Source organism: Protopterus annectens, chromosome 8.part0 (assembly GCF_019279795.1).
Source record: "Protopterus annectens isolate FY-2018-M chromosome 8.part0, PAN1.0, whole genome shotgun sequence".
Classification (NCBI taxonomy): Eukaryota; Metazoa; Chordata; order Ceratodontiformes; family Protopteridae; genus Protopterus; species Protopterus annectens.
Genome location: NC_056741.1, coordinates 806,156,476 through 806,184,135, shown reverse-complemented (window position 1 = coordinate 806,184,135; position 27,660 = coordinate 806,156,476).

Sequence of the window (27,660 nt, the reverse complement as noted above, 5' to 3'; positions counted from 1 at the left end):
TTTCCTATGTAGAAAGCCGAACATAGGGTGCATAGGGCAACATAAACGACTGCCTTAGACTCACAATTAAAGCTGCCCATAACTTTGTATATGTTCCCATTGATGTTGAATTGGAACCCCTCAAAGATACATTTGCACTGACGGCATGTCCCACATCGGGTCATCCCTTGACGCCTGTTAGAAAATGTTTTTTTATTATTGTTCCTCTCCAAGAGGGACTTCAGCGACAAACCTTTTCTAAAAGTAAATCCTGGAACTATGCCTAATAGGTCAGTTAGCTGTTTGTCTTCTTTAATTATTGACCAGTTCTTCTGTAGAATGTCCCTGATGTAATGATGATCAACGGAAAACGTACACAAAAACTTAGTTCCTACATCCTTCCTAACTATATTCCCCAATTCAATTGCCTTGTTGTCGTCTTCCATATTACTATAAAAATACTCTGAATTCAAAATAGGCGAAAATGGCCAGCCCTCCTTTGCCTTCTACTTCCTTTTTAATTTCAATAAGAAGTACTTGCGGATAACCCCTATTGATGAACATGCTAGTTAATTTATCGCATTCCTTAATGAAATCCACGTCTCTAGTGGTCATACGTGCTGCCCTTACCATCTGTCCTTTGACCACAGCTTTCTTTTGATGGTAAGGGTGGCAACTACTAAAATGTAGAAACCCGTTAGAGTACGTGGGTTTGCGATAAATACTACTCATAAATCTCGATTCCCCATAATCCTTAATAAGCAGTATGTCCAAATAGTTTATTTCATTGACATTAACTTCAAAGGTAAAATCCAGAAAACTAGTAAAAGTCTTCATAGTGTCGATGAAGCCCTTTATGTCATCAACAGGGCCATTCCACAGAAAAAACATGTCGTCCTGGTATCTGGTGTACCAGGCGACATGTTTTTTATATACTTCATTAGTAAATAAAAACATGTTTTCCCATTGTGCAATGACACAATTGGCAAATGCTCCACCACACGGGGAGCCCATGGCTACCCCTGTGGTTTGTTTGTAGGTGACCCCATTAAAATTGAAAAAACTGTATTTTAAAATCAGTTCCATTAACGTTTCAGTGATATAAATGATGTTCTGAGGTACCTTTTTACCTTCCATAAAAGACCGTAGCCATTCAATTCCCAATTGTTGCGGAATCACCGTATACAGGTCTTTTATGTCCACTGTTAAGAAAATAAAATTGGGATCATAGACTATTTTATTAATGTTTTCCAAAAAATGCCACGAGTCCCTACAAATTTGTTCTTCAGTTTTTATAAGTGGTTTAAGAATTGTATCCACGTATTTAGCACACCCCACTAAAATAGACCCCCTGCTATCCACAATTGGCCTAAACGGGGGTTCAATGATGGATTTGTGAATTTTTGGGACTCCAAAAAACTTTGGCATTTTTGGTGCTAACATGGACAAGTAAGTGTGAATATCCTGGTCAATAAACTCCTCCAAAAATAGATCCTCGATGACATTCCTGATGTAACTAAAGGCTTTGTTAACTTCATTCAAACTGATTATTTCATACGGGCCGTTATTTAAATGGGCAGATAATTTATTTACATAATCAATGTTATCCATGAAAATGAGCCCATTACCCTTATCAGGTTTCATCACCCGTATGTTACAGTCCTGAATTAAGGTCAAGAAGTCCCGCTGTTCGCTGGAAATGTTGAGGATACTCCTCTTTTTACTATGTTTACCCTCTGCTAAGTGTCTTAAATCTAGCTCGCAGGCCTTTCCGAATGATTTCAGGTGATTGACGAGGGGTGGGTTAAACAAGCTAGCTATTCTAAAAGGGTTAATTAAAGCCGAATCCCTACCTAAAACAGTTTTCAAGTTCAATTCTGACGAACAATTTGAGGTCTATTAAGGTTTTAACTAGATCCATGTGGGAATCAGGGACAAATCCTAAACCTTTAGAGAAGAAATCCGCCATGTCCTTGGTGATGTTCAAGGTAGTGTAATTAAAAATCCTAAAATCTCCTTCTGAACTACATACTACCACAGGGTAATCCTCTTCAATTGTCATAGCCTTCCCTGGTTCTGCTTGCTCTTTAGGTTGGTGCCTGATGTCCCCATCCTCTTTGACCTCGAATTCATCTGGTGTGAATTCCGGCCTTCCCAAAAACCCTGATTATGGATATCACTAATTTCACCTCCTTTATAATTAGAAGCTCCTTGTTGTGGTGAGGCAATTGAATTGGGGAATATAGTTAGGAAGGATGTAGGAACTAAGTTTTTGTGTACGTTTTCCGTTGATCATCATTACATCAGGGACATTCTACAGAAGAACTGGTCAATAATTAAAGAAGACAAACAGCTAACTGACCTATTAGGCATAGTTCCAGGATTTACTTTTAGAAAAGGTTTGTCGCTGAAGTCCCTCTTGGAGAGGAACAATAATAAAAAAACATTTTCTAACAGGCGTCAAGGGATGACCCGATGTGGGACATGCCGTCAGTGCAAATGTATCTTTGAGGGGTTCCAATTCAACATCAATGGGAACATATACAAAGTTATGGGCAGCTTTAATTGTGATTCTAAGGCAGTCGTTTATGTTGCCCTATGCACCCTATGTTCGGCTTTCTACATAGGAAAGACCGAAAGGGCGCTTAAAAAACGGATATATGAACACCTTTATGCTATTTCAAAGGGTGACATAAAGAATGCACTAGCCCGCCATATTGTTGACTATCCGGGGCATGCTTTCCATTTTGTGGTGGTAAAACAAGTACCCACAGACTTAAATAGTGGCCCCTGGCAGTTAATTTTAGAAAAGGAAGAACTCCTTTGGCAAGTGAGAACGGCAGCGTACACTTATCCCGGCTTGAATGAGGCTATTGCCTTGTCTTGCATCCTCAGATTAATAGCCATGAGGAGATAAATTAGGTTTGATTTCAACTCTGACTGATTCCCTTGAGGCCTATTGGGTTGCTTAGGTGCATCCTACTTTTCGGATGTCTGTCCATTTTTGCTGTTTTACAGCTTTCACTTTTGTACAATAGGTTGTTTATTACTACGTCTTCTAGTTAGGCTCAGGCAGCCTTTTTTAGGTGACCTTTATGTGTTTTCTGATTTTATGTGTGTGTGTGTGGGGAGCATCATTGTTTTATTATTTTTTATTTTTTAGTTTTATTTTTTAAGTTTTATAAGGCAACACTATCTGATGTGTAAGGATTGTTTTCCTTCTGCCATACTAGTTGTTTAATATATGTCATTTATACCTATTTAGTTCATAACATTCTCTTTAGTATTTATTTGTTTGTATACATACATTGGAATTATTAGAAGGTTTATTCTATTGAGGTATTTTATAAAAGAATGGTAGGATTTTGCATGTATTTGTAGACTGACAAAAGATGTCCTTCTGTTTAACCAAGAGGAAAAAGTAGGTTTGGTTGTTCATTTGAATGTTTTTATATGAATGTCTTTTGTTAATTAAAATTTGTTAATTAGGGAGGGGTTACTAGTATTTAACCTCAACCTTTCATTGAGTCTAACTGTTTTGTCTGAGGAAGGAGGGTTAGTGAACCTTCCGAAAGTTCTTGGTTAATAAAGTGCTAACACCATTGTTTTTAAAAGCTATCGCCTGCTTATTGGAACATTTATTACTTCTGCACTCAGCTTCCTTCGTGGTTTTCTTTTTAAAAGTTTGTTTTGCTGTTTTTGTCTTAAACATTGGATAAATAAAAAGAAATTATTTTAAGTCCATCAACACTGTTATAACATTAATATCAACCTATTACATTTGCCGATAATTTTTAAGATATTTTTTTTTTTTTACAAACTTTAGCCCTTCTTCTTGGTCAGTGGTTGTATATAAACAAATTGAATCTATTGTGGCAAGCATGGTCTCCCCCACCTGTGAATTTATATTCTCTTAAACTGTTCAAAAATGGCCATTAATCCTTAAGAAAATATTTACTGGCTTGTATTACAGGGTTAAGTAAGTGATCTAAAAATACCAAAATGCATAATGTTTTGTTTCTTGGGGGAGAAAAAAAATGGTCTGTATAGGGGTCTTTCTTTATTCTTACGGATTTTTGGAATCCCAAAAATCTTCTGAAATTCTGGTTGATCAACCATTAAAAATTCACACCTGCTTAATGTAATGTGCTCCTGATTAAACAACCCAAACAATTACTGATCTATTACATTATAGCATTTTTTAACAAAATCTTTGCTGACAATATGATAGTGCTTTCTGTTGAACAGGAGAAAATCCATCTCTTTGATATAATTATCCTGTTCAACTATAACAATACCACATCCTTTATCAGCTTTCATATACTTTACATCCTTTTACTGGTGAAGTTGTTTAGGGGCTGCCTCTTCATTCAAATCTCAGTTGAATATTTTGTGTTTGGGTTTTCCATTCATAAAATTATTAAACTCAAATTCACAGGATTTAGAAAATAGACAAAGTATTATTTAAAAGATGATTGTAAAAACTTGTTTTTTAATTTCATTTTCTTCACGTGGTAAATTAACATCACTTAGGATACATTTCAAATTCAATTTTCTGACAAACATCCTAAAATCAACAATCAGGTTGGTGTAAGAGGCTCTACAACAAGGAATAAATGTAAAACCTTTTGACATGACTTTAAGCTCATATGATGCAAAAATATGTTTGGATAAATTAAATACTGGACAGTTATAACTTAACATCCTCTTCCCCTCCCTCTGCCTCTTTCCACCCCCTGTTCAATCTCCTGTTGTCCACTAGGGGAGTCCAAGCCCCTCTCCCTTTCTGAAAAAAGAGGAGGATGCCTGAGGCTGGGGTGGGGGCAGTGCCGGTGCAGCCCTTTGATTGTTATTCAATTCAATAGACTGTCCATTTCTGGTAACACCACAAGCTAATACATTATTTACTGCTTTTGTTATAGAAACATCATTGCTAGGCATTGTACCTTGGGCTCCATTAACTGGAAAATCATCTAATTAGTTATCATTGTCACCAACTTCACCATGCTGTCTTTCTATCTGGCCCTCAGGCACTTTAATGCCTTTAATAATAAAAGCAAGTTGGTTTAAATACGTCTTAGCGTCTCGCTCAAGTTTATTTTTATGCTGAACCAGACTGCTAAAGTGCCACTGGACTTCCCAAGCAATGCTGTCATAAATTTCTTGATACATGTTGAAAGTATGATGTTTTACAATATTTTCATTTAACTGTCCTATTTCATTCTTTAAAATGCAAATCAGTCCTTAATTATTTATTTATTCATTTATTTATTTATTTTATTGCATTTGTTTACTGGGAAAGTCCACTGGGCCTAAAAGAGCCCATTTTTAGTGGAGGCCCGGGGAGAAAAGCTCCAAAGAGATACAGAAAAATATAAACAATAATTCGTACAGAAGTAGAAACAGTGTTACAGATAGTAAATATAGTAACATATACAGAATATATACATAAAAGCAGGAATCTGGTTTGTTTGATTACAGTAATATATACAGAAAATATACATTAAAGCAGAATTCAATGAATTCAATCAGAGCGATATAAACTGAGATATATTAAACAGTATTATTGTACCAGTATCAACAAGTGAAGATAAAATAAATATGGAGAAAGTATCATCAGTCACTAATAGAAAAACACATAGGAGTTTAGTAATCATATAAGGAGAGTGAAGAGGTTAGGTTATAGAGCAGGAACATAGCCAGGAAGAGTTGAGATGATTTTTTAGTATTTGTTTGAAGGTGCTGGTGCTGTCTGTGTTTCTTATAGAAGGTGGAAGTGAGTTCCATAGTTTGGCGACGGTGAAGGAATAGAGGAGTTGACCAGCAGGTAAGGTGGGCTTATCTACTTTTAGAAGTAGATGATTTTCAGATCTCAGATGCCTGCTGGGATGGCATTTGGCAAGTAGAGTTGAGAGAGCAGGACAGTCTGTGGGTCTGTAGATTATTTTCTGCACAATAGTTAGTTGGGTGAATGAGAGCTGGTGGGAGAGTTCCAGCCACCCTCATTGTTTCAGTGACTTACAGTGGCGGGATGAGAATTTGGCCTTGGTAGCAAATTTTGTTATTCTGTTATAACACATAGCAAGTTTGTATTTTGTAGAATTTTGGATATTAGTGAGGAGAGGGGCACCATAAAGGAGAGAGGGTAATAAAAAGGTAGCTGCAAGGATTTGTCTAGTAGAGAGGCTAAGAAAGTGTTGGTGCCTGTAGAGCATACTAAGCTTTTGGTGTGTTTTTTGATGTTATTGTTTATGTGTAGGTCAAAGTTAAGGTTTTCATCTATAATAATGCCTAGTAATTTAGTGTGTGGGACAACTTCTAAATTGGTATGGTCTTCGGCTTGTATAGTGAAGAGTTTTTTTATCAAATGGAGTGGTTTTCCTACGAGTAAAAATTACTAGTTTAGTTTTTTTTTTTTTGGATTTTAGGGCAAGATTATTGTTAAGCATCCAAGATTCAGTAGATGTGAGGGCATTCTGGGTAATTTGCTGGAGTTTAGAGCTGGAATTTGCAGTGCATATTATTGTAAAGTTATCAGCATACTGGATTACTGAGCATTGTGGGAGGGTGGTGTGAAAGTTGTTAATAAAGATGCTAAATAAGACAGGACCAAGTATGGTGCCTTGGGGTACCCCTGTGGAAGTTTTGAGGAAGGGAGAGTAAGACTGTTGCCATTTGGTGAATTGCTGCCTATTGGAGAGATACCTGTTGAACCACTGTAGGATAGGGGGGAAAATCTGGAGGGTGGAGAGTTTAGAGAGGAGGATAGTGTGGGAAATGGTATCAAAAGCTTTGGAGAGGTCAAGGAAAAGTGAAGCAATTATTTTACCAGAATCCCGTGCCCAGTTAACTGTATCAAGGAAGGATAGGAGGGCAGTAGTGGTGCTGTGTCCTGGTCTGAAACCATGCTGAGTGGGTGATAAAATTTGATTTTCATGCAGGTGGTTGAGGAGTTGGGCACTGATGCATTTTTCCAGTATTTTAGAGAGGGGTGAGAGAATTGCTATGGGTCGAAAGTTTGTGGTGTCTGTGTTGGTGCCACCTTTGTGTAAGGGGAGAATGAATGCTTTTTTCCAGATGTCTGGGACAAGGAATTCTTTAATTGCGCTGTTAATGAGTATGTTGATGGGATAAGCTATAGAGTTTGCTGCTAGCTGCAGGAAGTGTGGGGGTAGATTGTCAGGGGCCAGAGTACAGGGTTTTAGCTTAAGTAAAGGTTGTTTTATTGTGCTGGTGGGTATGGGGGAGAATTTTAGGTTAGGGTTAAGGGTAGACTTGTTTTCTGGGATGATTTGGTCATCAGCTGTCTTGGTAGTGGTGCTGTTAACTGTAGGAAAAGTGGCGGTTAGGTTAGCTATGGTGTCAATGAAGTAGGAATTGAAGAGGGTAGCAAGTTCAGTGGGAGTTTTTTGTGGGTAAGGGGATGGATTGCTTTGACAGCCTGGGTGTAATAGTTGGCTGATGGAGGACCAGAATTTTTGGGGATTATTTTTATGTTGGCTTTGTAGGTGGAAGTAGTGGTCTTTTTTATCAGTGGTTATTAGACGTTTTGCCTAATGCGGAGTTGTTTGTAATGTAGTAGAGTTGAGGGGTCTTTGTTTTCTGCCATGATTTCCAGATTTTATCCCTTGTGGATATTATTTCTTTAGTGGATTTTGAGAGCCGGCATGCATGGTTATGTTTTATTCGTTTTTGGCGGGTGGGTGATTGCCTATTTAGGATGTCTAGAAATGCTGAGTTAAAGAATTTAACAGTCTCATTAAGTGGTAGAGATTTGAGGGGTTTCCAGTTTACTTTAGCTAAGGTTTCATTAAATATGGATGATTGGAACTTAGTAAAATTTCTGGTAGATTTGTATTGATGTTGGCCTGGAGTTGGGGTAGTTTTGCGTAAAATATATGCTGGGTGGTGGTCACTAATGGTATTAGGTAGTATGCTTGCACTGATGACATTGAAAGGGTGGGACACTAATATCCAGTCTATTGTAGAGCCCCAGTTGCAATTTTTGTGAGGTCTAGTGATGTCTTCAATTAGTTTGGAGAAGTTGTAAAGATTTATGTTTTTTGACGGGTTGTTGTGGCCTATATCTAGCCAATCGATATTTACATCACCTAGAATGATGGTTTCATTATCTATAGTTTGGGAAGTCCAGGCAAGTATGTTTTCTAATATTGGTATGTTGTTTCCTGGAGGAATATAAACAGCAATTATGCAAATGTTTTTATGGTTGTTAAGTTTTAATATAGAGATTAGTACTTCGGCTGGGGAGAAGTTGGGTGTTGGTTTTGAGTAGGGAATTAATGTATAATTGCTAGGGAAGAGTATTGCTACTCCTCCTCCTTTCTTGTTGGGTCGATCGACTCTCAGGCATGAGTAGCTTGGGGGGAGAAATTCAGTGTCTTTTATATATGATTTCAACCAGGTTTCGGTAGCTGCTATAATATCTGGGTTGTACTTAGAAATCCACGCATGGAGTTCAGGTATCTTGTTTCTAAGGCTTTGGAGATTTATGGCTGATAGCATAAGAGATTTGCTGGGTTTGCTGGAGATGAAGGGGGCTGGGCCTGGGTTGGGTTGTACATCACCACACTGGGAAATAGTGCTTTGTCAAATTGTGTAGGTTATACTTCTCAGTTTTTCCAAACAAATGGTGTAGTTGCTGCTGGTGGTATGATAAAGGGAGTGTCTTTGGAGAGGTAGAATTTTCACTTTGCATAGTACAGAGGTATTAGCTGTGAATAAGGGTGGATGTCTGAGTAACTTGATAAATGTGGGTTATGTGTATAGGTTGTACAGGTAGGTGAAGGAGGTATGTTGGGTGCCTGGAAAGTTGTGATTATTATTAGGAGAGAGAGTTCAAGTGAGAGAAGCAAGATCAAAGTAATAGTTGTGATGGACATGATGGTGGTTGAGTGCAGTGTGATAACAAAGAATATGAGCAGGATAGAAGCAGTTTAGAGGATGGAGTACTATATGGGCTTATTTAGAAATGGGTGGGGAGGTAGAGTACAATAATGAGGAAGTATGGTATGATAGGGAAATAATGAGGGGGGTTATGGGATAGGTGGAAGAGAAGTATGGGAGGGGTCAGGCTAGGTATAAGGTTGATGTTATGGGGGAGGGTGGGGATGGGGGCAGGGAGGGGAGCGTAGTGAACAGAGCGGGTTCAGCCCCACAGGGAGAAGACCTGAAAAAATTATCAGTTTAAAGGTGAGTACTGAGCTTAAAATATCAGTATCTAACAAAAGCTTAACTGAAATAGCTCTGGAATACTTTAATTTTCACTGCAGGCACATAAACAGGGAGGGCTGTTTGGCAGTTTTAGAGAGAGTCGTGATTAGTCTAGAGACTATGCTGAAAGTAAAAGCAAAATTTACTAATGTAAACAATAAAGGCTTGGGACTGTGTGTGTGTGTGTGTGTGTGTGTGTGTGTGTGTGTGTGCGTGTGTGCGCGTGTGTGAGTGTGTGTGTGTGTGTGTGTGTGTGTAAGGCTGATTCAATGTATTGGCCCAATCTACTGTCAATTGGCTGAAACCCTTCACTGATGGTGTGCATATACCTTTTAAGCCTTAAAACCTAACAAAAATTAAGTTGTAATTCACCTATTACAAAAGAAAAGCTATAGGGTGGCAGGTTCTTGCTTCCTGGAGTTTTATTTAGTTACGATAGTCAGCTTCAGCGGATGAAGTGCAAAAGGTGTATTGTAGTTAATCCCAAGTGTGTGTGTGTGTGTGTGGGGGGGGGGGGGGTCACGCAGGAAAGAAACCCATGCAACTGAAAAATAAAATTAAATAAGGCAGAATTAGTGGAAAGGTTACAGAATCTGAAGTGCAAAGCATGCAAGGTATACAGATAAAAAGTAAAATTGATTATACTGCATACATTATCAGCATTAACATGAAGCCTCGACTGATAACAGCTGTATGGATAATCCAGCAGTGAATACAGACAGAATATATTGCACAAAGCAAGTATGGCTGTTCTAAGCAATAATTTTACAGCTAAGTTATACAATATGAACAGTAACATGAACTAAACTCACTTAGTCTTCTATAAAAGCAATTAAAAAGTACAGCTTCTGAGCCTTCTAAGAACAGTACCATACAACAGGAATGCATACAGATGGAGTCAGAACACAAATAAGATTGGCAAACAGTTAAAAGGATGCCTGGCAGATATATAATTAAGCTCTACTGTCATGAAATAAGATAGACATACAAGCAGTTTGTCAGTTAATACAATAGCTAGCTCTCAAAGCATACAGGAGTTCTGAACATCAGTTACAACTCAGCACCATCAAATGACTCAGCAGTTAACAGAAATAACCAAATAAATCAGAAGTTAAATAGTAATAAGACAGTAATGTATAACAACTCTAATAGAAATGTAGCACTGCTCTACTTACTAGCTGTGCAAACACAATGAACAGGGGGGCAGGGAACCTAAAGCAGTTATAGGATGGAAAATAAATGTGAGTTAGGTAGTTGAGAGATGGTTTAAAGATGGCGCCAGAGAAGGGGACTGACTATTCAAGATAATCAGGGGGTGGGGCTGGGAGTAACAGACAGGGAATGGAGTAGAGAGCAGCTAGAACAGGATTAGCCAGGAACTTGTGTCCCTCCCCCATAGGAAAAAGTCCTGAAAAAATGATCAGTTTAAAGGTGAGTACTGAACTTAAAATATCAGTATCTAACAAAAGCTTAATTGAAGTAGCTCTGGAATACTTTAATTTTCACTGCAGGCACATAAACAGGGCTGTTTGGCAGTTTTAGAGAGAGTTGTGATTAGTCTAGAGACTATGTTGAAAGTAAAAGCAAAATTTACTAATGTAAACAATAAAGGCTTGGGACTGTGTGTGTGTGTGTGTGTGTGTGTGTGTGTGTGTGTGTGTGTGTGTGTGTGTGTGTGTGTGTGTGTGTGTGTGTGTGTGTGTGTGTGTAAGGCTTACAATTGGCCCAGTCTAGTGTCAATTGGCTGGAGCTCTTCACTGATGTTGTGCATACACCTTTTAAGCCTTAAAACCTAACAAAAACTAAGTTGTAAGTCATCTATTACAACAGAAAAGCTGTAGGATGCCAGGTTCTTGCTTTCAGGAGTTTTCTTTAGTTACGATAGTCAGCTTCGGTGGATGAAGTGGAAAATGTGCATTGTAGTTAATCCCAAGTGTGTGTGTGTGTGGGGGGGGGGGTCACGCAGGAAAGAAACTCATGCAACTATTGCAACAGAAAAGCTGTAGGGTGTCAGGTTCTTGCTTCATGGAGTTTTATTTAGTTACGATAGTCAGCTTCAGTGGATGAAGTGGAAAATGTGTATTGTAGTTAATCCCAAGTGGCGGGGTCACACAGGAAAGAAACCCATGCAACTATTACAACAGAAAAGCTGTAGGGTGTCAGGTTCTTGCTTCCTGGAGTTTTATTTATATTTATTTATTTAACATTTGTTGATGGGAAAGTCTGACTAGAACATAGCCTATTTTCAGTTGAAGCCCAGGGAGAAATGCTCCATGTGCATGTCTTTGGAATGTGGGAGGAAACCAGAGTACCCAATGGAAACCCACGCAAACGCAGGCAGGACATGCAGACTCTGCACAGAAGGCACCCCAGCCAAGAATCGAACCACAGAACCTCTTGCTGTGAGATGACAACGTTACCATTGCACCATTATTATGTTATATTAATGCTCACAAATTAATCACATTAGTTCTGCAAAGCTAGAAAAATATAGCAATAACCCACGGCTGGGTGTGCAATGCTAGATTTACCCACAATTTGTGAGGTTTGGTCACAAAGGCGAAGCTCAAGTGACCAAACAAAGCTAACAACAGGTAAATCAGCATTACCCACACCCAGCAGTGGGTTACTGCTGTTATACAATGACATTATTTAAGAAAAAAGTTACTTACTTTTCTTAAATAATGTCCTTGTATAACAGCCCTGTGCTGCTCTTCCAGATTTTTCCACAGTTTCCTGGGGCTTTCTTGATGTACTTCACATGCATTTGAGACTTTCGTTCTCACACTTACGCAGTGCTGTGAAAAGAAAGCAACAGGGAAAAGAAGCTCTCCGTTGCTTTTTTGAAAGTGGGAGACTTTCGATGTACGGGAGAGATGGGATAGAGTAAATATAAGAATAATCAGGTACGTTGCTCTAGTTTTGTATAACGTACATGATTATCCTTGTATTTTTTTCTGTCCTGCCTGTCTCATTCTTTTGAAGTCTCTGGTTTTTGAATTATATGTATTTTCTAGATATATTATATACGTGTGTGTGTGTGTGTGTGTGTGTGTGTGTGTGTGTGTGTGTGTGTGTGTGTGTGTGTGTGTAATTAATTATCTGTTCTTAGTCTGCATATTTTTATTTATTTAAATATTTAAAAGTTTATCTGTTGTTGCAGCCACTTTTTATTTTATTTATTTTTTATATTTAGAAGTTCACAAAGTATATATATTCATATATTTATATCACAATTACCATCAACCTTTGTAGCCCAGGTCATGGATAAAAAAGCTCAGAGTAACAGCAATTCACTTATTTGGTTAACAAATGAATTAAAAACAGTTAATCCCTGACACTATTCAAATGAAACCTAGACAATTGGATGGGAAATTGTAAATTCAACCCTGGGTCTGGCCCCCATGTGCCTTATGGACAGAGACTGTCAGTAAGAAAAGTATTATCCTAACTAACATCCCCCCTACAAATTCCTTAGTTACCTCCCTACTAGCATGTCCCCCCTCAGTTACCTCCCTACTAATATGCCACTCCCCCACAGTATACATGCTCATAATACTTGGGATCCGAAAAGGTTTGGAGTAAATGGCTAGGATTGAAAAGGCCTTAGTGGTCATTAGCCTAGTAAGAATGTAAGAACTTATGAAAAAATCTGAATAAATGAATTCCACAAGGCTGTAATCTGGGTTAACAAATATATTTCTAGGAAGTAACTCTATTTTTTTTCTCTGTCTAGAATTGTTTTATGCAGTATTCCAGTTGTTTCATTTCAAGGCAGTTGCTAGTTTTATCTGAGTACATGATTTTTTTTATGTTCGTATTAGTGTATCAGATCTTAATATCCAATTTACTCTTTAACTCCCTGATTATCCGATTTGTAAAAGACAAATAACTTGTTCTCTGTTATTTTTCAGTTTTGTTCACTAAAGCTGCAGAGCCTGAAAAGAACTGTTAAATGGCATGGAATTTCATCTGAGTGACATTAAGGGGAGCTGAAAGCAGAATAAAATACAAATACTTCTAATACTGAGCTAATTACAGCTGGCCAAGAGACACGTAACATGGTGCAAGTACCAGTTAACTGTATAAAACATGAATAGTCATACAGCAGTCATTTGACATTTAACTTGTCAGCCTTGCTGGTTTCCTATGTACTGAATGTGGAATGAGGGTCACAAGTTATTCAGACCTTAGCAAACATAATCAGATTCATAAAGAAAACCTTTTGTATTTAATGGCTGTGGAATGAGCTATGAAAACTCAGCATATTTCTGAAGAAGCAAGCTATTTCCAAATGGATCCAATTCAGATGGTCCGAATGGAGAGATGATAAGTGCAAAGGAGAGTAGTATTGCTGAAACTGAATTCCTCCTCAAGTCTTGGTGAGTACCTTCACAAGGTGGGCCATGTTTTTCACAATATCTCACCAAGATGACACTGATATATAGACTGTATTTATAGAGCATGTATCATGGACAGAAGTAGGTAAAAAAATAATTAAGATAGCTGGGTGCACAAGACCCAGGATAAAAAAGTACCCAATCCTGGTAGGCGCACTGGTGCCAGGACTGGAAAAAATGAAAGTGCAGAATCCTTAAAATACAGAAACATTCCTACAATGGGGCCAGGCCACAAAAATCACAAAACATGATAGGCCAAAAGAAGCGCCATAAAGACAATAGAGTGAACTATTGAGGATAAGAAAGAAATTATTTATTGTTACTATTATGTAAAAAGCCCAGAATTTCCAGACACACGATATACACAAAGAATAAGAGAGAAATTAGAGGAAAAAAATACTTCTAAAAGAAAAACTGTCAGAAGCCTCAAATTTGTGTTCATTAATGCAACAGATTTGTGAAAAACAGTATATAGACCAAGGAACTTTGATCTGCTTGGAAAAAGCAGCATCTCAGGAGGTGCAAAAATGATAAACAACAAAGCCTAGAGATTTTTGAAAAGAATAAAAAAGAAATATGGATATGGGAAAGAAAGAGGAATTTGATATGCTGCAATATATATGCAAAGACGAAGGCCAATAAATCAATAGAAAGAAGGCAGCCCCAAAGATATTTGAAGAGAAATACAGGCAAAGGCATCCGGATATGGAAAATTTCACAATACAAAAATAATTTCATAAAGAGGGAATGTAGAAAAGAAGATTAGTAAAGTAAAAGTTATAAAAATAGAAGTTGAAGTTATGGAGTGCCTGCAAAGTGAAGGATTTGGTGTAGAAGGTCTAACACAGGTTACATCACAGCATAATGTTACAAGTCCCCAAAGTAAGATCAGGAGACACCAGAAGAAGAAATATAGACATGGGATAGAAAAAGAGATTTAATTTGGTCTAATATCTATGCAAAGAAGAAAGCAAAACTAATCAATACAAAAAGAACAACACCAGAGATATTTGAAGAGAAATACAGGCAAAGGAATCCGGGCATGGAAAACTTTACAATACAAAAAAATAAGAAGGCAAAGAGGAAAACAAGAAAAGGAGATTAGTAATGGGGAAGTTAAAGAAATAGAAACTGAGGTTATGGAGCACCTGTGAAGTTAAGGATTCAGTGTAGAAAATCTAATTCAGAAACCACCACAACAGGATAGACTAATGGACATCCAAATTAAGGGGAAACCAGTGGAACAGAAAGCAACTGCTCAGGTGCCATATGAAGATATTTTGGAGCCTTCCACAGGAAACCAGTATAAATGTTCACTTGATGCTGGACAGCAATGGAAGGAAGGAAGAGGAAACTGTGGAACCTCTGGCACATTCAGTGTTGAGGGGTGATAGGCCTGTGAGTTCCCATATGACAGAGCAATGGATAGACAGGATTAAACTGAAGAGAATGTGCCACAGGAAATTGCTACAGAACATTCTATAGAAAGCCCGCAGGAAATGGAAAACAAAAAATGTGCCCTTAGTTTAGAAGAAAATCACCTAAGAGAAGAGTTGCTTGATTTAATAGACATAAATAAACATATTAAGATCAATGAAACAAACAGACTGCAAAAAGTCAATAAAACCCAAAAAGCCAGAAGTTTGATAAAACAAACAAACACAGTAAATAAGACAGTCGATAGAGATTCATGCAATGTAACCTAAGTAAACAGGATATATTATTGTGCAGTTAAATTAATAACTGATGAAGTTCTACCACAAGAACACAGGATAGTGAGGGAAAGGAAGGGAAAAAAATCAAATACCATCATGGAAGTATTGAATAGAGAAAATTATAACGAAATTAAGACAAGAAGTGTCATTGTTAGAACAGTATAGAAGAGGGAACAGATCAACAAAAATACTTAGAAAGATAAACGTGATAAAAACAATGTGCAGTATTAGAGCAGTATTATAACATATCAGAATCTATCATGCACTACAACAAATAAACTAAAAATCTCAGCACAGGCGGAAAAAAACTTAGAAGATACTCGATAAATATAAAGGAAAAGTACAAAATAAGCAATTTATTGATGACCCAAGAAAGTTTTATAGAGAATGGGGAAACAATGTAAAGGAACTGAAAGACCACCAAAAAAAAGAAGAAATAGATATATTTTTGAAAAGTATTTATGAAGATCCTGTGGAATATAACAAAGATGCTAAACTGATAGAAGAAGTAAAAGAAAGAATAAGAAGTTTAAAGGTACAGGATATGAAATGGGATGAAATAACAGCCAGAGAGATTGAAACATAGTTAAGAAAACCTCTAACTGGAAAATCCCAGGCCCAGATACAGTACATAATTTCTGGTTAAAAGTATTAACATCTTTGCACGAGGACTTAGCCATGAGTAAGAACTGTTTATATGCACACACTGGACAGACCCCAACTTGGCTAACAGGAAAAACAATGCTCCTACTTAAGAGTGAACCTGCCAGCTACCCTAAAAATCATACACCAATAATTTGCCTTCCAACGATGTATAAACCGTACACTGGAATTGGTGCTGACAGAGTTTATAGTCATTTAGAAGAAAACTCAATTATGGCAATAGAACAAAAGAGCAATAAAAGAAAGCCATATGGTACAAAGGATCATCTGTTGTTAAATAAAGTCACAGTGGAGAAGTGTAAAAAGGGGAAGAATCTAAGTATGGCATGGACTGACTACAAAAAAGCATTTGATAGTATCCCACATTCCTGGATAAAAGAGGGCTTAAAAATGTATAAGGTACACCCTACACTGATTGACTACAGTGACCATGAAACAGTGGCAGACCACTTTACAATTAAAAACAGACCAATGAAAAGGTTGTCCAACAGCCGCAAGCAAAGTTCTTTGTTTGCGGCTGTTGGACAACCTTTTCATTGGTCTGTTTCTAATTTGTTTGCTTGTTTCACTTTACAATTAAGCCATGATAAAGGACAAATTATTATCCCAGGGATAAAAATTCAAAGGGAGATATTCCAAGGTGACTTTCTGTCACCGCTGCTATTCTGTCTTGCCCTTAACCCATTAAGCTGTCTATTTCATAGCTTAGGCCATGGCTATAATTTGGCTCCTAGAAAATAACAAAGTGTAAAGACTTCTCATCTTCTCTTTATTGATGATTTAAAACTGTATAGCTCATCAGGTAAGGAACTGAAAGCACAACTGCAAGTACTCAAAACTTTTTCAGATGATATAAGAATGTCATTTGGTCTTGAAAAATGTGCAAAAGCAACATTTAAAGAAGGAAAGCTGCAGCACCAAGAAAACATCAGTTTGGGACAAGAGTATGATATAAAAGAACTAGATCAAGAGGGAGTGTATAAATATTTGGGAACTGATGAAGGATCAACAATAAAACATGAACAAATGTGAATAAAACTTTGTGAGGAATACTTTAGAAGACTTAAATTAATCCTGAAATCAGCGTTGACATCTAGGAACTAAATTCAAGTTACAAACCAATTTGCACTTCCTGTCCTAACTTACAGTTTTGGAGTGATTGATTGGCCCCAAAACATGTTGGATAGATTAGAGAGTAAAACAAGAAGGATGCCTCTTGCTCACCAAATGATTTATCAAAATCAGTGTGTACTAAGATTATATATTCTGCATTCTGAAGGAGGTATGGGCCTCCTTGAATTCAATTACATGTACAGATCTGCAATCGTGGGACTGCACACATGTCTGACCTCACAAGACCCAATGTAGTGATGGCTTTGAAACATGAGGATAATAACTCTAAGATGACTTTTCTGCTTAGTCTAGCAGAAGCATATTGACAGGAATGTAAATCAAACCAGAAGCAGATAAAAATCAGGGAGCAACTGAATGTACCAAAAAACAAAAGAAAGAGTATAAGGTGAAGGACCAGATGAGAAGGCAAGAAGTGTGGAAAATGCATAAATATAGTTGCAAGTATAGAAAACTTCTGGAAGAACTACATGATGATTAGGACTGAATGCAGGAATGGTTAAAGAGAGGTGAATTCAAACATAGAGATGAAAGGTTAATATTGGTGGCCCAAGATAGTGGGCTACGTACACACTGGTTTACAAAGTCATGTGAGAGGAACAGACAAATGTAGGTTTTGTAAAACAGAACTGGAAACAGTTGCACACCTCGTTGCTGGTTGTGACATACTAATGGCCGAAGGACTGAATACTGAAAGGCATAATAATGTGGCAAGACTGTTGCACTGGGGATTGTACAAATATTATGGTATTGAAGTGGCTGAAAAACACTGGAAGCATGAACCACAAAGCATCACAGAAAATGATGAAGTCTGCACAAAATGGGATCACCCATTAACAACAGTTCAAAAGATAGATGCTAGAAAACCGGATATAGTGGTCCATGAAAAGAAGACAAAAAGCAGCACTGATCATTGAAATCGTTACACCCAATGACTACAGTGTTTTGCATACAGAGACACATACAAAGTCATAAAATATCAGGATTTGCAGGCAGAAATGAGAGCAATGTGGAAGAAAGATACCCAGACAGTTTCAATAGTAGTAGGAGCAACAGATCTTACAAAAAAAAGAATTTACAGTCGTATTTGGATATGTTACCAATACATCTAACCCCATACAAATTTCAAGAAGAGTCATTACTGGCCCAATTGCAAGTGCTGCGAAGAGCACTTCTGGCTGACATCAAAGGTTGAAACAATACTAATTTCATGGACTTTAATAATACTTTGACTTAGGAATGGGGTCCATTCCTGTCATGCTATTAGAAACCCAAAAGACTTGGAAAAATTAAAAATACAGAGAAATAAGTAAGAACTAAAAAATGCCCAACTCTTTCTTAATCCAAAGAAAACAAAACTAGTGCTCATTCATTCCCAAAATACCACCCTGTCACTTGATCATTTCAACATCCTTGCATCTGACAACACTGTCATTGAAATAGTGCAGGAAACCAAACTTCTAGGTGTTATCACTGACAATAAACTTTCATTTGACCCCCATATACAGCAAAATATAAAGAAAACTCATTAAAAACTGTGACTCTTGTATAGAAACAAACATTTCTTTACTGCAACAACCAAAACTACCCTTGCAAAAACATGTTCACTTCCCTCCCATCTTTATGGTGCCCCTATCTTAACTAACTTACAATATTCTACCCTAAGCAAATTGGAACAGTGATACAACAAAGTTGCAAAGTTTGCCACAAACTCTGAATATCACGCACACCACTGTAAACCACTCCTAAAATTAAACTGGCTTGAACTCCCCAGCCAATGTGCCTTTATTCAGCTATCCACCGTTCACAACCTTATTTCAAACCTACTGCCTGCCCTGCACTAACCAGTCTAGTCACACCTTACACACCAAATTGATCCCTACAATCAGAAGACAAAAATCTCTTGGTTATCTCAAAACCCATAAGAAAACCTGGTCACTCTCTGTATTCATACTCTGTCTCTATACTTTGGAATTCAGTATTCTAGCTACCAGGTCTATGCCTGGCCTAACCCATTTCAAAGCCTCTTTAAAAAATCATCTCAAAAATACAAGGCTCTGCTCTTGCATAAAGCCTGCATAATGCTCAGGTCTTCCTCTTTCTGTCATATTTCAATCCCTCACAGACTGCAAGATTCTAAGGCTCTTCTAACTCCTTCTCTGCTTCTATACCATATCCTTAAGCTACTGCTCAGGCTTTATTGCTTATATTCTTCTTAATTCTCTCTCACTATCTATCTGCATCACTAACTTTCTGGCTGCTGTTTTCCTAACTGAAACTAATGTTCTATTTTGCTTGTAGTATTATAGTCAATGTCACACATTGCACTACCTACGTACTAGTTTTTTGGACAATGTCTACATCATGTATGGTGAGTGACTATTACTATCTGTAAGTTTTAACTGTATAGAATTGTTTAGATGTGTAGTAATATATTTCAACATCTTGTAGCAGTTTCTTTCAACTTATTTTTTGTATAATATTTCTAATGTAATTTTTGTTGTATTGGATTATACTGTATTTGTACTATATGTGGAGTTTTTCTCCCTGGGCGTCTGCTGAAAATGGATTCTGTAGAACTAGTGAGACCACCCCAGTAAATAAATGTCAAATAAATAAATACAATAAATAAATAAACTATTTATATATTCTCACCCTGAACAGACACCAGATTGGCTAACAACAGGAAAAATAATACTCCTACTTAAGAGTGAACCTGCAAGCCATCCTAAAAACTATAGATGAATAACTTGCCTTCCATAGACATATAAACTATACACTGGAATTGATGCCGACAGAGATTATAGTCATTTAGAAGAAAAGTCAATCGTGGCAATAGAACAAAAGGGTAATAAAAGAAAGTCATATGGAACAAAGAATCATTTGATGTTAAAAATAGTCATAATGGAGAACTGTAAAAAGGGGAAGAATCTAAGTATGGCATGGATAAACTACAAAAAAAAACATTTGATATTATCCCACATTCATAGATAAAAGAGTGCTTAAAAATGTATAAGATACACCCTACACTGATTGATTACATTACAGCAATCATGAAACAATGGCAAACCATTTTGCATTAAGCTGTGAAAAAGGACAAATTATTATTCTAGGGATAAGGATTCAAAGGGGAATATTCCTGGGTGACTTTCTGACACCACTGCTCTTTTGTCTTGCCCTTAACCAATTAATCTGTCTACTTAACAGATTAGGTCATGGCTATAATTTGCCTCCCAAAAAATAAGAAAGGGTAAAGAATTCTCATCTTCTTTTTGTAGATGATTTAAAACTGTATAGTTCATCAGACGAGGAACTGATAGCGCAACTGCAAGTGGTTAAAACATTTTCAGATGATATAAGAATCTTATTTGGTCTTGATAAATGTGCAAAGGCTACCTTTAAAGCAGAAAAGCTGCAGCACCAAGAAAGCATCAGTTTGGGACAGGAATGTGATATAAAAGAACTTGAGCAAAATGGAGTTTGTAAATGTTGGGAACTGTTGAAGGATCAAGAATAAAACATGAACGAATGTGAATAAAACTTTGTAAGGAATAGTTTAGAAGACTTAAATTGATACTAAAAAACATATTGACATCCAGGAACAAAGTCAAGCAATAAACCAATTTGCTCTTCCTGTCGTAACTTACAGTTTTTGAGTGCTTGACTGGCCCCAAAAGGTGCTGGATAGGTTGGACAGGAAAACAAGATGGATGCTTCATGTTCATCAAATGATTTATAAAAATCAGTGCATACCAAAACTATATATTCCCCATTCTGAAGGAGGTATCGGCCTCCTCAAAATTAATTACATGTATAGATCTGCAATAGTGGGATTGCATACATATCTGCTTACCTCACAAGACCCAAATGTAGTGAAAGTTTTAAAACATGAGGAGAGTAAGACTAAGATGACTTCCCTGCTTAGTTTAGCAGAAGCATATCTGCGTCAAGTGGGAGTCGAAATCAAACCAGAAGCAGATAAAAGTCAGGTAGCAACTGAATGTGCTAAAAAACAAAAGAAAGAAAATAAGGTGAATGATCAGATGAGAAGGAAAGAAGTGTGGAAAAATGCATAAATATAATTGCATGTATAAAAAAATCTCTTGGAACAACCTCATGTTGATCAGGATCAAATGCAGGAATAGTTAAGGAGAGGTGAATTTAAACCAAAAGATCAAAGGTTAATATTGGGGACCCAAGATAGTGGACTACGTACATGTTGGTTTACAAAGTCCATTGAAGATGTGGGAGAAAAAGACAAATGCAGGTTTTGTAAAACAGAATTGGAAGCAGTTACACATCTTGTTGCTGGTTGTAGGGTTACCGCCTTTTCAAATGCCCAAAGTGGGACATTTTTGGTACAAACGTCAGATTTTGGAGGCCAAAACATACCCATGGCAAGTACAAAGGACATAACTTCACTTTTTTGTGTAAATAAAAGCTTATTCTTGTAGCATTTTAGTTACTTATTCTGTTTCTTATAACATTTAGGTGTTCCAGATACATAATAACTGTTTTATGCAACGATTACATAAAATATATGAAATAATTTTGTCCTAAAATGTCAGGACATTTGCCATTTTTACAATTTTTTGGCAGGACACAACTGCCCAAAGAGGGAATGTCCCTTGCAAAGTAGAACAGGTGGTAACCCTAGCTGGTTGCGATATACTAATGGCAGAAGGACTGTATACTGAAAGGCATAATAATGTGGCAAGACTGTTGCATTGGGGATTGTGCAAATATTATAATACTGAAGTAGTTGAAAATCACTGGAAACATGAGCCACAAAGCATCATAGAAAGTGATGAAGCTTATATCACATAGGATTATCCATTACCAACAGTTCATAAAATAGATGTAAGAAAACCAGATATAGTAATCCATGAAAAGAAGTCAAAAGTAGTACTGATTATTAAAATCGCTACACCCAGTGACTACAGTCTTACATACAGAGAGACACAAAGTCATAAAATTCCAGGATTTGCAGGCAGAAATGAGGGCAATGTGGAAGAAAGATACCCAGAAAGTTCCAGTAGTAGTAGGGGCAGTGGGTCTTATAAAAAAGACTTTACAATCATACTCAGATATGTTATCGATACATCCATACGAATTATCGGAGTCACTACTAGGCACTAGCACTTCTGACTGACATCAAAGACTGAAACAATACTAATTTCATGAACTTTAATCATACTTTGACTTAGGAATGGGGTCCATTCCCGTCATGGTAATAGAAACCCAAAAGACTTGGAGAAATCAAAAAAGAGAGAAAAAAAAAAACATGCACAGATTGTGGAAAAAAACTTCAGAATTTTATCCTGTCTTAAAAGACCCAGGCTGATACATAGGAATGGGAGACCTTTTACATGCGCTGAATGTGGCAAAATGTTCATGTGTAGTTCAGACTGTATTAGGCATGAACAAACACACACACGTAACAATTCATGGTACTGCATACATATTTGTTGACCTCACCAGATCCATACATAGTGATAATTTTAAAACATGAAGAAAAAAAGTCTAAGATGACATCCTTGCTTAGTTTTGGAGAAGCATTTTGGTGTAAAGTAGGAATAGAAATTAAACCAGAAGTAGACAAAAATCAGACAGCAACTGAAAGTGCCCAACACAAAAGGAAGAATATAAAGAAAAGGATCAGTTGAGAAGAAAAAAAATTTGGAAACTCTATAAATATGGTGGAAAGTACAGAGATCTCCTGGAAAAACTCATGTCAACTAAGAATTGATGCAGGAATGAATAAGGAGAGGTGAAAGGAAAACAAGAGATGAAAGGTTAATAATGGCAGCCGAGGATAGTGGTCTACATACACACTGGTTATAAAGTCCATTGGCCATGTTGGAGAAACAGACAGATGCAGGCTGTATTAAAAAGAACTGGAAACAGTCACAAATCTTGCTGCTGGGTATGACACAATCATTGCAGAGGGCCTATATACTGAAAGGCACAATAATATGGCAATATGGCTGTGTACTGCATGAACTATAAAATGAACTGGCACTTCACCTATGTGTCTTGCTTAATCATAGCTTTAACTCAGGCTTCGTGGCCACAGAGTGGTGCACAGCTGCAGTCATCCCTCTCCACAAGGTGGGGGGTCCATTTTGGATCCCGGGAACTACCGTCCCATCAGTTTGACGAGCCTGATCTGCAAGGCCATGGAACATATCATCATGGAACTTATAAACAAAGACAATGGCAGCCTTCAAACACTGGACCCCTCCCAGTTTGGGTTCGTGAAGGGCCGATCTTGCCTTCTGATCCTGATCGACTTCTTCAAATCAGTCTCCATAGCTGTGGATGAGGGTAAGGTGGTTCACACAGCCTACTTGGACCTCGCGAAGGCTTTCAACACTATCCCCCACTCTGGAATCATATATAAACTTACTAAGCTGGGCATTAATCCGTACGTCACTTGATGGGTTGCAAACTGGCTAACTGACACAACACACACTGTAAAAGTAGCCGACTCCAAATCCCAGCTCCAGACAAGTGGTGTACCACAGGGTTCTGTCCTGGGACCACTCTTGTTTGGCATCTACTTCTATGAAGTACAGGCCAACACTAAGGGACTTTGGCTTACACATTTCACAGATGACTGCAAGCTGGGAGCCATTATTGAATCCCCAAATGATGTGGAAATACTACAAAAGGGCCTTACCGAAACAGATGCATGGTGCCAGAGCCATGGGCTCAAGCTAAATGCCAAAAAATGTGTAGTTGTCCCCTTTGGGACGCACCTGTGAGCTACCACATACGTGGCAATACACTAAACACTGAAAGTGTGATAAGAGACCTAGGGACAGAGGTGGACAGTGGTCTCACTTTTGATAACCACATAGCCACAACAGTTAGAAAATCCGTCTACGTGGCACACCTCATCTCTAAGGGCTTTAGATCCAGAAAAAAAGTGGTCATTGTCCCTCTGTTCTCATCCCTCATTAGCCCCATTATAGAATACAATGCCCTGTTTGGTATGTACCTCACAAGACATTTGCAACAACTAGAAAGGCTGCATAAATACCTCACAAAAAGAATCACAGGCTTAAAGCAGATGCCTTATGCTGACCATCTAAAGAAACTCCAGCTGTATTCTGTCGCATATCGCCTAACATACAAGGCCATGTTAAACCCAGAGTTGTTGGACATGCTACACTTAAAGAAATCCCAATCCCTCCGAGCCACACGCTCCAGGGATCTTAACCTTGTCATCATGATGAATAGAACATGCTGGAATAGGCTGCCCATATATGTCAGGCAGAGTGCCTCAATGGCCCTCTTCAAGAGGAACCTTGATGACTGCATGGGAGATGGGAAATTCACCCCGGGGATCACATCAGTAGCCCTGCTAGACAGGAGTCCAATAAAGTAAATATTTGTGGGAAGCAATAGCCAGGGAATTGTTATGGCTAGGCTTGTATAGGCTCTAGGGACGATAGCCTAGTACCTACCTATGAACCTATGAAGACTGTTGCACTGGGGATTGTGCAAACACTACAGTATAGAATCAGCTGAGAAACGTGAAGCATGAACCACAAAGCATTATAGAGAATTAGGAAGTGTATATTACATGGCATCACCAATTACCAACAGTTCAAAAAACAGATGTGAGAAAAATAGATATAGTTGTCCATGTAAAAAAGACAAAATTGAAATTGTGACACCCAATGATTACACTGTCTTATATACAAAAAGATGCAAAGTCATAAAATACCAGGATTTGCAGGCAGAAATGAGAGCAATGTGAAAGAAAGACATCTAGACAGTTCCAATAGTAGTAGGACCAGCAGGTATAATAAAAAAGAATCTACAATCATATTTAGATGTGCTACCAATACATGTAACTGTATAAATTGCAGAAGGAGTAAATTATGGGCATCTTATGGGTGCTTCGAAAAGCACTTTTGGCTAACATCAAAAAGTGAAGCAATACAAATTTCATGAACTTTAGTTATACCCCGGCTTAGGAATGGACTCCATTCTCATCATGGTATTAGAAACCCAAAACATTTGGAGAATATAAACAGAGAAGAAACTTCTATGTGCGCTATATGTGGCAAGAGTTCTGAGACTATATCAAATCTTTAGAAACATGAGCAGACTGATACAGCTCTCTTGGCTAACATCAGAAATTGAAACAATACTAATTTTATGAACTCTAATCATACCCTGAATTAGGAATGACATACAAAGTATTTGTCATTTAGCAAGCAGATCTTGGAAACTATCTCTCTGATACCTTCCCAAAAGGAGGTATCAGAGAAAGAGTCTCCAACATCCGTTAGCTAAAGTGATTTTATCTGGACAAATCCTTTGTGCTCTATTTCAGGAACACTCATCCATCTACCTGATCAAGCTAGTGTTATCCCTACACGCCCATCCATCACAGTAGCATAGGCAAAGGCACCCTTTAACATACACACACGCGCCCCCGCGCGCGCGCACTCACACACACTCGCATGCGCGCACGCACACACACACACACACACACGGTTGCATGTGCACACACACTCGCGCACACACACACACACACACACACACACACACACACACACATGCAGTGATGGCTTCCTTATACTTACATCCTGCAGGGTAGCCATGATTACAAGGGTAGTCTTGGCCCCACAGCAGTGGGGTAACTATAAAATAACAATCTTGAGTGAAGTGATAGGCTACTAATGTAAACAAGACTGAGTTACTAAAACACAACTCCTTCCACCAGAATATTAGAGAAAAAAATGTATAAAATAAATAAATAATTCTGACAGGTACCAGTAATTGCAGAATTGTAGCTTATTCATTTTGTAAAAACAAAGAAAAAAGTGTGGCTCTCAAAACTCTCACATTAGTAGTAGGGATGTGAATCATTACCTCTCCAGTTCTAATTCAAAATAACAACAGTGTGTTTAAACACAAGAGAGTGTTTTTTTTTTAGATAGTTAGATAAACAGATAGATAGACAGACAGACATAGATACAGATATAGATATAAAACAAAACCGAAAGGTTAAAAAGGTCACATAAATCATTTGGTAAAAACTGCAAGAAAGACCAGCCATGTTGGGTTTATCACTATGTAATACTTTAAATCTCTTGTAGTGGAGGCCCATGAGATATATGAAAATTAACCCTTAAGAACATATCAGTGTTTTGGCTTCATGACTTCTGAATGCCCCAGCTACTTGGTTTCTGATGTGTGTGTGTGTGTGTGTGTGTGTGTGTGTGTGTGTGTGTGTGTGTGTGTGTGTGTGTGTGTGTGTGTGTGAGTTTATTAAGGAATCCTGAGCTGCAACCATTTGAAATGTTAGGACCCACTAGAGTGAGTCATGAAATGAGAAGACTGGATGGCCAAAGGATTGGATTTATACATATTATATGTCTGAGATGTCATTTTGATCGCTGAGATGGTATATATAAGTTCAGGCGGTGTGGGGACTTACCTCCTGGCAAAAAGAAATTTTAAGAAGAGTGATTTTTGAGATTTGCCCTTCTCTGAGTTTTTGGTCTCTTTTTTTTTCAGCTTTTCAGCACTCGGCATTTTGAGTGATGACATTCCAATAGGGAGCCATCTGGGCAAGCGCATGAAACATCTCAATGATTTATAGATTGACCTTTGGTTATCTTACCTTTTGATAAAGCAAAATTAGTATGAATTCAGTTTATGGCTGGTACCTTTTTGTCTTACTGATATTTAAATATTTAATTCTCTATTTTTAGTATCAGTTCCCCAGCACTATATTCTAGACAAAAGACTTTCCAATACCAATGGATCGGACATATTCTTACAGCCTAGGCACAGGTTACATAGCTTCCCATTATACACCTGATTTATACAGCAGGAATGTGCTTTGTTGTTTGATGCCCCTGCTAAAATGTATTAAACAGAGACATTTTACTCTGTTGATGTTGTCATAGTAAAATATACTGATTTATTTCAGTGCTGTGAAAACACATGGTTTGTTGCAAAAAGATTAAAGCAACAAGCTTAGCATAAAGTGAAATTTCTAGCAGTCTACCCTAATGACACAGTGATAATAGAGGTCTGAAGAAGCTTAATCTGTCAGTCCTGGGTTTGATTCCTACAGTGATCTTAGATGGCCCTGCAGGCAGTATGCTCACTCTAGCATATCCAGCCAGTATTCAGAGATTAAAAAAATTGCTACTGAAATGAGGACACTGGACAAGAAATTAGCCCTCCAAAGAGGAGAAGAAAAACAAGACAGAACATATGCCTTTTGTAGGTTATCAGTCTAGCTGAATAAATGTTCACCTCCCCTCAAAAACAGCAATATTAAAAACTAGGAATACCCCATAATGGGAAGACAAATAAATCTGTAATGAGTCCATTACAGTAAACCAAGAGTGTAAGCAATACTGAGACTATGTAGGACAATTTGCAACAAATTTGTTGTGATGATATCCAAAAATTCCATACCTCTGTGATAAAAAGTCTCATCATCAAACCCTCCCTGCAAATCATAGTGCCAGCATGGAATGTTATTTCTGAAGCAGTGTACACTG